Raw genomic sequence first — 11,227 nt, 5'->3', positions numbered from 1 at the left:
ATACTTCTCCACTTTACTCAAATCAAACTCCACTTCCTCTTCACCAATTTGGAACTTAAATTTACCACGTTTAACATCTATTATTGTATCTGCAGTGGCCAGAAATGGTCTACCTTATATAATAGGTACATTGACATCTTCCTCCATATCTAAAACAACAAAATCAACAGGAATAATGAATTTCTGCACTTTAATAAGCATATTCTCCAAAATGCCCATTGGATGTCTAATAGACTTGTCAGCCAATTGCAAGGAAATGTTAGTACGTTTTAACTCTTTCAACCCCAATTGCCTAGCCACAGTTAAAGGGATCAATGAAACACTCATACCAAGGTCACATAGTGCTTTAGAAAATTCTACATTACCGATAGTGCAAGGAACTGTGAAACTCCCCGGATCTTTCAACTTTGGTGGCAATTTATTTTGTATGATGGCACTACATTCTTCCGTTAATGCAATTGTTTCACTATCTACTAACCTCCTTTTCTTAGTCATTATTTCTTTGAGAAACTTTGCATATGAAGGAATCTGTAAAATAGCATCAACAAAAGGAATGTTAATATGTAATTGTTTGAAAATGTTAACAAACTTCTCAAATTCTTTGTCATTTCTTGAAGGTTTCAATCTTTGAGGAAATGGCACCAGTAGAGGAATTAGTGTTGCCTCTTCAATTTGTGGCTCACACTCTTCCACATTTTCTTTCCCATCAATTGTTTTGTTATCATCTCCTAACTCACTCAACTGCTTGTTTTCTCTTCTTTCATATTTTCTCTCACTTTCAACTACAGGTGGCTCACCTACTTCCTTACCACTATGGAGGTTATGGCATTCACATGCTCCCTTGGGTTCACCTCAGTCTTGCTAGGTAAATCCCCTTGGTTGCGATTGTTAACTGCATTTGCTATTTGCCCTAATTGGATCTCAACATTCCTATACATATTGGTGAGTTTGTCCATTATTCCCTCAATTCTTTCAAATCGTTGAGTAGTGGCACTAGCTAACTTTTCAATTTTATCATTTGATACATTTGCCAGCTTCTTAATTGTCAATTCCCAAGCTGGTTTGGACTCTGGAAGTGGTTGCTTCGGTTGAAAATCCAGTGGATTAACTGGTTTTTGTTGGTTCCCTTGATCCTTCCATCCAAAATTCGGATGATTAAGCCATCCTGGATTGTAGGTATTGGAGTATAGATTATTTTGGGGTGGACGGTTGTAATTGTTGAGATATTGAACTTGTTCGCTGCTAGAACACATAGAATCATCATGATCTCCGCTGCAAGTAGTAGAACATGTAACAACTACTCCTTGATTAGAGCTAGAACCAACATGCCTATTAAGCATCTTAACCACATTATCCATCTTTGCACTTAACATATTTAAGGTATCTACTTCAAGCATACCTACGGTTCTCCTTGTATTACCTCGTTCGTTGGCCCATTGGTAGTTATTAGCGGCCATTTCTTCAATCAATTGTTGAGCTTCCTTGGCTGATTTTCCCATCAATGCTTCTCCCGCTGCTGCATCTACATGCGTCTTTGTTGGATAAGTGAGACCATTGTAAAATGTTTGCACTATAAGCCAATCTGGTAAACCATGATGAGGAATCTTCGTTGTAATTCCTGATAGCGCTCCTAACCTTCGTACAATGTCTCTCCTTTCTGTTGAGAGAAACTAGTTATATCCATTCTAAGTTTAGCAGTTTTTCCAGGTGGAAAGAATTTATTAAGAAAAGCCTTAGCTAATTCAGCTCAAGTAGTAAAAGTATTTGGAGGATGAGATTATAACCAAACCTTGGCCTTGTCCCTTAGTGAAAATGAAAACAATCAAAGTTTAATTGCATCATCACTAATACCATTAAATTTAATTGTATCACAGATTTCAAGAAATGTTAACAAGTGAGAATTTGGATCTTCGGTTGCATTACCCCGATATTGAGATTGTTGAACCATTTGAATCAGTGATGGTTTAATCTCAAAATTATTAGCATTTACCGTTGGTTTTGCAATGCTAGTTTGAGATCTTTGTGTCCCCGGTAAAGCAAAATCTCGTAAAACTCGCCTATTTGGTTTGTTTTCCGCCATTTCTTCCTCAAACGGTAGCTCTTTCAAAATTTCCTCTATCGGCTGTCAAATCTCTTGTTCCTCTTGATGCGGTATATCGCTCCTTTGTCTACGAAGTGTCCTCTCAAATTTTTGGATCGAAAGGTGTAACTTCTCGATATGTTCGATGCATCTACTATAAATAGAAATAAGAGAAATTATGCAGCTTTAATTGTCAAAAACTAAATTAATGCAAAATCAACTATAAACAACTTAAAAACAATAGAAATATCTAAATTAATAGAGATGATTAGACCCTAATATTGCCACTCTCTGGCAACGACGCCAAAAACTTGAAGGAATTTTTATATCAATGCAAGTTTGAATCCGATTTTATACCCGTTGACTGCAACTATACAGGTCGAAATCGTAATGTATGGTATGTATCGAGTCGATCCCATGAGGAGCAATTTAAACAAGTACTAGGCCCTTATTTTCTCTATTATTTAGACTTATAAATGAATTTGAGCAGAGAAATTATAATGTTGTTGTCTATAAATCTAGTTTAACAAATGCTAAATGCAAATGGATAAATTTCACTCAAGAATAAATCTAGGGATGTAGATTCCACTTATGGTATAAACAACACAAATGAATAGATTTACCTCTTGTTATTATTGTTGTTTAACCAGGGATTCATTTTCAATATTGCCAAATCTCATTCTCATGATAAAATGGCCTAGAGTAATCCAGTTTTCCCTATTTTCATGGTGAACTACTAGTTCTACTCTGTTTTCCTTCATGAAATGCTAGCTAATCCACTTAAGTGTACATCTATTTTCATGAACAAACAACTCAAGCTCTACTCATATTTTTTCCATTGTTACTACCAATTCTCATTGACTAATAACAACTATAAACATGCTATTGGTGATCAAACAACAACAAGTAATTACAACTGCACAAATAGATAAGTTAATACAAGATATAGCAAGTGTAAATCACATTCAATTCATATCATTTATCTACTCTCTAGATAAAGAAATTTAGCTACTCATGAATAATATAACAATCAAACTCACAAGTTTATTAATGCAAAACATTATAAAGTACAAGTACAAGAAAGATAAAGAAAAGCTTAGCCAATTAATGGTGAAACCCTCAAATTTCTGCTATGTCTTGTACAAGATGATTACAAGTGAAATCTCCAAGTACTTGTTTTTAGAACTTCTAGCTAGAGAGAAAAATGTTACAAGATGAAAAACTCCTCCATATGGTGATGCCTAACTTCTCCTTGGTTCTCTGCATAAAAGGTGGTAGAAAGGCATTTTCTTCTCCTTCATGATTCCAACAACTCAGATTTTGTAAAGAAAGTCAAAAGAAATGTTGTTTTGACTTATCAATAACTCATTTTGTCTTCCCTTTTGTTGCAGAAGCATGTGCCATCGAATTCTCTCACCCAAGATAGCTGGAAAGTTGTGTGAAAATGAGAAAAAACGGCTGTGCCACTTGCAGAAAAGAGGCAGATCCGAGGTGTGCACTACGATCTGAGCTCGGATCAAGGCTGATCCGAGGTCTTTCTCTTAATAATCCGAGCTCGGATTGTCTGGCCTCGGATGCACTGCTCCAGAAGTACAGACGAGGGCTCAGATCGCCCTTTGTTCACACGGATCCGAGCTCAAATCTGTGCTGATCAATTTTCAGTTTTTCACTTCTTTCCTTTTTCTTCATTTTTGCTCCTAGTTTCTTTTGTACTTTATCCTCTGGATGATCCTTACGTTTCCTTCATCTCGTGCATGAATTTCATATATCAATATCCTTCACAATTTCACAAAATTAACGCATTAATCCACTCATTTATCAAGTTTTGAACACTTAAATAATATTTAAGCATTTATCACCAAAAGAGTTCAAATATGGCTTTAATCTTCTCAAAACATATCAAAAGTTCATGGCAATCTTGTACAAAATGTACATTAAATATTCTCTTATCAATATGTTTGGAATCGAGTCCTCAAATTGACATTCGACTAGAAAACGGAGATTTAGCTACACATCCTCAGGAGAGATCCGCAGGACACCATCGATAACCATTGGTTTTTCCCAAAAGACTCACTAAAGAAGAGACCAGCGGACGTCTCCTTTTTCTTGTTCCCTCCAAGGTAGTAATCACGCGGGATTCCGGCCTTTTTTCTCTCTTTGTTTCCTAATTGAAGTCCATTATTTCGGCAGTCCATTGGCCAACTAAACATAGAATTCTAATTGCAAAAGGAAACTTCTCCAACTATTGCTAATTGTTCCCTAATAAGACATCTAATAAAAAGTGGTAGTTTCCTAATTTTCATCCAATACTCCGCGTAAACTCCATCTTGAAATGGAAAACTCTTGAAAAATCACCTCTTTTATTATTTTTTGCTCCACCTTCCTACAATTGACACAAAATACCAAATATAAGTAGAATCAATCAATTAATACAATATTTGGTAATATAAATGAGGAAAATAATCATAGAATTAATGACAAAAATGCAACCTATCATAGAACCTTTGAAGTCTTCCCCAGAAGGTTGCAACAGCATATTGTCATTTAAAAAATGTTCCATGGATTGCTGATAGAGTTCCAAGATAACTGGACTGAATTAAGGAATTGGAAATACTGAGGTGACAAATATGTGTCCATATGACTAGTTTAACTCTCTTTCTCTCTCTTATACTTTTTTTCTGCTTCTCCTTTTTGTGGTGTTCTCTTGATGAAATCTTCTTTTGTAATGACTTATTGAAGTTGCGATTTCTTGGATGGTTAATGAGCTAAAAAAAATTTGGATTGCCAATTGATTTCAAGCACTTCCTATTGTATGGCTCAAGATGTTGAAAGAGCTGGATGTTGATGTATTACTTTGCTAGCAATTATTTTTAGCTAACCAAAGCTTTTGTATGTTTTCTATTGAATGTTTATCAAAGTAGCAAAAGGGGGTTGTTGGCACCAAGTGATATTCCAAAAAGCTATCAAATACTAGGGCTTATGAGTTTAAATTTAATGAGCAGCTACGTTGGTCATGATTCATTAAAAAAAATTTTTGCCAAACAATTTGATACTTATAAGAACCTGGAAAATGTACAACAGACACATGAGAAGCCAAATTGAAGCTATTTGCAGCTAAATTTTCTAATAAAACCACCCAGTAATTTGCTCAGAGAATTAAGATTAGCATGCTAAATGGGATTAAGAAATGTTCATAACAGCATTGGAGAGGAACATTTTCCCACCAAACAGGTAGACAATAATCAATTATCGCTTATTAGAGAGGAAACTTTCCTGGCCAAAAATGTTTTACTGGTACACGAGGCATTGCAGATTTGTCAAAAGACTCCTTGCTAATTCTATACTATTGGTAAGGATGCGCTATTTTTCCTAGCAAAACACCTTGACTATTTGCTAGGAACTACTGGTTTTTGTGGGGAGTTTTTAACTTTAGTGGTGAGGAAAGCTTTTCTCGCCATAGTATTTGAATCAGATTGGCGAGGAGGTCAACCCTTGCTATTGATCTGTTTCATTAGCGAGAAAAGCAGCAGCATCCTCTCTAATAACTTTTAGCGACGAGCATCTAGCAAGAAACTTGACGAGGAAGCATTTTTCTCGCTGAAATTAATTGGCGAGGAAGTCAAAACTTTTGGCATGGACTTTTGCTCCTCGCCAAATCCCTTTTTTGTTGCAGTGATATAGTATCCCTCTTTATATCTATCTTTACTAGATATAGACTTGTTCAAAGTTGTTGGTTCTTTTAATTTACATCTGGACACGCAAAAAAAAATAAAGAACTTCAAAGGAAGATTGGTACTAGAAGAAACTATCCGTTGCTGGTCCACAAGAATTGAAAAAAAAAAAAAATGAAAGCTTACAAAACACGCATACGTTATAGTTCTTATAACAAATCAATTAATTAAGAAGTCTTAGATATGAAATGTCAACAATACTAACTTGGTCCCCATATTAAAGTAAGATGAAATGTCAAATATGGAAAAAAAAAAGAAGCAACTCATAAAGTTGGACGAAGCAAGTTAACCTATCAGACTGATTTCTAAGCAAAACCCGAAATTGTAGAAGTCTTGTTAGGTAATGTTAGAGCTGGTTTTAACGATTCGTAAGGTTTATGAACTAAGTGATAAGACGGAATAAATTCTACTAGACCTAATAAATGTCTAGTTCAAATTAATAGCAAACCAATTACTAGACGCCTTGGTAACCGTTAAAATCAATCATTGAGATTTAATATGAGGGGTTACAAAACTCATGCTTAGGAAATAAATGCAATGTAATTAATATAAATCCAACAAGTGAGGGAATTTTGGTGTCGGTCAGCTTTGAGAATTAGCTACTATAATTTACTGAATTGGAAGACAAATTAACATGTGGAGTTATTGATAAGTGATACTATTAAATATTTTTAAAATTTAAAGTATAGTTCGTAAAGTATAATGTATCAAGAATTTATTACGTATTTTTATAGTTTAGTTGAAAAGTATGAATATTTTTTAAATATATGAACTACACAAGCTTTTGTTGTGTTATACTTTTAAATGTGTATTGTACAAGTGTAATAGAAGCATTTACTAACTAGGAAAATTCGTATAAATGAAGCATTTCCACCAAAAATCTTGAAGGAAGATAAAGTGAAAAAAAACATAAGAAGATCATCAATTGTAGTAGATGATCAAGTAGATTTATTTATTCAACATGACAACAACATAAGAAGAGCACTCGAACTGAGTACTCATTACATGCTTCCCCCGTTGATTCTACATCAATTCAAAGAGAAGCCGCACAAGTCTTTTACACATATAGGAAATCAACCATTAAAAGCAAACACAACATAACATATTAAGGTAATAATATAGGTGTCACGGATCCTGTGTCACGGCCTTATTTATTTAGGATTAATTTTTGACCTCATCTCCGGATGTAGCTTCAGGGGTCTCCTCAGCAGTTCGACAGCATCTTTGGCAATGTCCATGGTACCAGTGGCAGCAACCATGTCTGCAAGTCTCCTCAGCAGGTGGACAGCATCTTTGGCAATGTCCATGGTACCAGCGGCAGCAACCATGTCTGCAACGATGTTCAGGGGTCTCCTCAGCAGGTGGACAGCATCTTTGGCAATGTCCATGGTACCAGTGGCAGCAACCATGTCTGCAACGATCTTCAGGTGGACAGCATCTTTGGCAATGTCCATGGTACCAGCGGCAGCAACCATGTCTGCAACGATCTGCGGTTACGGTATCCTCATCTCCAGATGTGACTTCAGGGGTCTCCTCGGCAGTTCGACAGCATCTTTGGCAGTGTCCATGGTACCAGTGGCAGCAACCATGTCTGCAACGATCTTCGCTTTTGCTATCCTGATGAACCTCGCCTGAACTGGCATCGTGGACACCAGTGGTTTTCACGCTCTTCTGATCTGTTTCAAGACACAAGGAGACATAAATATTTGGAGCTTTATCTTAAGCTGCGAACGTTAGGTGACCGGCTAGGCTGAAAATTTGCAAGATATATGCAAAGAAAAGAATACTATGGATTAAACAAAACAGTCTAGGCATATAAGATGGTGCGACTTGGATATGAATTATTTTGCTTTATTTTTTTAATTAAATATTTTATTTATTTTAAGAAAATTTTGGCAGAGTTTGTCCTTAAGAAAATTTTTTCTTGAATTTGGGTTTGTTGGCAGGGAGTTTCGTCCATTTATAAGGGGAATTATTTTGCTTTAAATTATAATTAGAAGCATTTAATTTGGTTTTCGACGTTAGTTTAATCTTTGGTGCGACACTATGGAACGTGTATCCTTACAGCAATACTATAAGGATGCATGAAAAATCAGATGTGCCACTAACCATTGATAGAAGCAACCCAAATTTACTTTTGCTAAACAATGAAAAAGATATTAGCACATTAATATGACTTGCATAAAAATTCACATTCCAATAATGAGTCTCCAAATCTCCATTCATTTAAGTATTTAGGTGCAGCCAAAAAAAAAAGGAAGAAAGGAAAAGAAAAAAAGGGACTAGGCACCTGCAGCTGTTGCATCAGAGGAAATGAGGTACACAAGTGCAAAAAGAACACCAATAAGAAAGAGCAAATTTTTTGAAGATGCCATTTGATCACAATCTCACTCAAAATGTAAATAATGTGCTAAATTATTGATGTCGAGTGATAAGTGCATTGAGTTGCAGCCCTATTTATAGGAACTAGGAGGGGAACGCCACGCCTTGCGTGGAATGAGTATTTTAGGGTTAATTTCAAATACCTTCCTTGAGGGTTTTCATAATTTCACTAGCACCCTTGTTATATCCAATAATGCAATGAGCTCCCTTCTGATGTTGATGGGACCTAATGTCAATATCATCAGGGACAAATTGACCATAATGCCCTCACTAAAATAGCTTTTTTAAACATTATCTTAGAAGCGCAATATAATCTTCCAATCTTGCCAAGATGCCATCAAAACCTGGTGCCAAAATTTAACAACTTTGCTAAAAGTAATTTCTCTGTTGGTTGGTGAGCCTTGGAGAAGAGCTTTAGGAGCTGAACTTTAAGCTCCGAAAATCTTTAATTGGGTGAAGGAAGCTTGCTGCCAAAAGTGCGTTATTAGCTATATTCCTTGACGTCTATAAAAGGTAAACGGTGGAAATTTTTTTAATTTAATGGTATGGTACCATGACTAAACTCGTGAAGTTGATAAGATGAACATTCTGGCCATAAGATATGTTTAAAATGTAGCCAGTAGACATGACGAGTCATTTGAGGTCCACACCATGATATCTTGATGTTATATGAGCAATTTACGATGGATAATGCCATGCATTATTGTTCTTTCTATTATGTGAAAATGGATGAAATATACATAGCTGGTGAATTAAGTAGGCTGTATCGATTTTGATATGTAAGTACGACTTTCTGATTGGTTGCTCATTTTTTGTCTTCTAGGACAAATCTCCCAAAATAAGTTTATATGGTCTTTCATTGCTGAATCACGAACATTCCTATAGTAAAAATTTAGTCTTAAATCAGGTTGAACTAATTATGGAGGGAAAATTTTAGATACTAAGCGACTGATTCACTCCTCATTTTGTCATGTGTAGTCCCAAAAGGAAAAAAAAAAGGCTTAAGTGGCTAATTAGTTTGTTAATAAAGACCATATAAGATCACCTCCAAAAGTAAGCTGTTGTATTATCTCTTTGTTGAGTTTTTATCATGAACATTTTTTAGGGAAATTAATCTTCAATTAGCTTGGACTACATTGTCTTAAATTAGTTAAGTTTTTGCAGTAGAAAAAAGAAATATGCTGTAGTATAAATTCAATTATCTAGTAATTAGATTACTTTTTTCGATGCCTTTATCTATTTACCACTAATTGAAATCCACCGTGAATGTTGAACAACTAAGATGGGAACTGTGTTCATGACATTATTGTGCGTTAATTTTTTTTTAGTTGCTGTGTGATCGATGAATTTCTATAACTGTATAGGGTTGATCGAAATAATAATTCACTTGGAGTACTTCAGGGTCAAACATATAGGAATGAGTTAATTTTTTCTACTTTAATTATTCTAATAAAAATAATAAAATTTAAATTTAGAGGGTTTTTAGTCACTAATTAAGAAATTAAATAAGTAATCAAATCAAATAAGATATAGGTGAGAAAACAATTAGCAAAAGACTAGAGTTTCAAATTTTGATTCATAATTGGAATCATTATCCAATTATTTTCAATTACATGTCAAAGACGTATCACGTAAAAGTATTTTAATTATCTCTCGATACATCTAAATTGTGTCTAATGAAATCTCACATTGCTCTCAAGATCATAGGTATTTAATTAAACCCTTTAAGATTTTAGGTGATATGATTATGCCATACAAATCCTAACCCACATTCATAATTAGGTTAAGTAAGTTTATTTATCTAATATATGGTTGTATATCGCTTCTCAATTCAATACAAACCCTAAAAGCATATCTATAGTGGCCAAACATAAATATGTAATAAAGGCAAGATAGATAAATCAAAGAAAAAATTGAATAATTTATCTAGAACAAATAATCAAATCTCCTTCACAAAATCTTAAGTCTAGCTATAAATTAGTTCAACATATTCATAGATAAATCCAAGAATTCAAATGAAAGACAAAATAAGAAGTTAAAAGTAAAGAAAACTTCTCAATTTTTCCCTACTCCAATCTCCATCTTGAACTTTCTCTTTGATTCTTCAACACTTCCTTTGTGATCTCTCAAGAAAAGAAGATATAAAAAGGATGAACTAATGTAAGCTAAATGCTTTCTAACCTAAAAATATCCTAGAATGTCCTATTTATAGTCTCTCAAAGTTGCATCCGAAATGTGGTAGGAATAGGTCTTGAAAACTTACCAAAAATCGAGTTTGAATGGGTTTTCCAATAAAGTTCGGCCCGAAGACCGGCTCTAACTCTGGCCGCAAACTTGTTATGCTCAAAAATCAGAGTAAATTCTTAAATTGTGATAGAAAAAAAAGTTGTTTTACAAGGGGGGTAATTTTTGAAGCTAATTCTAGGATTATGGTCTTCACATTTGTGAAACGCTAGTTCAAAGACTTCACATTTCACAAATGCGAGGTCAGTGTTTCAAGAAAAAAGAGAAAGGTTTTGAGAAAAAGTAAAAAACAACAAAGGTCGTATATGCCACCTCGCATTTCTCGAATGCGAGCTGAGGTACCTCGCATTTCTCGAATGCGAGGTACTCAATCTGAAAAAAAGGCAGAGCTCATAATTACGGCATTCTAATCTGTCTCCTAACCTGCAGAAATTGGAGCTCACTCTCTCCATCCAGCTCACTCTCTCTTCTCTTTTGCTGAGCTAGACACCAGTCCAAGCTTCCAGGATCGGCAGATGAAATCCCTCACATCTTTCTCGTTGGAAGCTCTGCGCCATTGTAGAGCTTGGACCCCTGTTCGGAACCTATTTCTGTGAAGCTAGCCAGCTGCGCCTCTCTCTCCCCTCCCAATTTGCCACTTGTACTACCTCAACAGGACTCCCCAATCAATTTTGTGTCCCATTTGCACTGCACATTTTCTTTTCACTTGGCAAATGGCTTTCAAATTCGTGGCTATGCTCTGTTGCTCAGAAACAGGATAAGAGGTCAGGCCTACGTACTGTTTACAAAT

The 11,227-nt window shown here is 35.2% G+C and overlaps 1 non-coding gene across 1 annotated transcript; it reads left to right on the top strand.

The window, feature by feature from the left end:
• The first annotated feature begins 1,587 nt into the window (after positions 1–1,587).
• LOC113767155 lies at positions 1,588–1,693 on the top strand. The gene has a single exon (XR_003467878.1). It is a non-coding gene; the product is annotated as a small nucleolar RNA R71 (small nucleolar RNA).
• The last annotated feature ends 9,534 nt before the right edge of the window (positions 1,694–11,227 follow it).

This window comes from Coffea eugenioides, chromosome 3 (assembly GCF_003713205.1).
Source record: "Coffea eugenioides isolate CCC68of chromosome 3, Ceug_1.0, whole genome shotgun sequence".
NCBI classification, from domain to species: Eukaryota; Viridiplantae; Streptophyta; class Magnoliopsida; order Gentianales; family Rubiaceae; genus Coffea; species Coffea eugenioides.
Note: the sequence above shows the minus strand (reverse complement) of the source record. Positions and strands in the feature narration are given on the sequence as shown.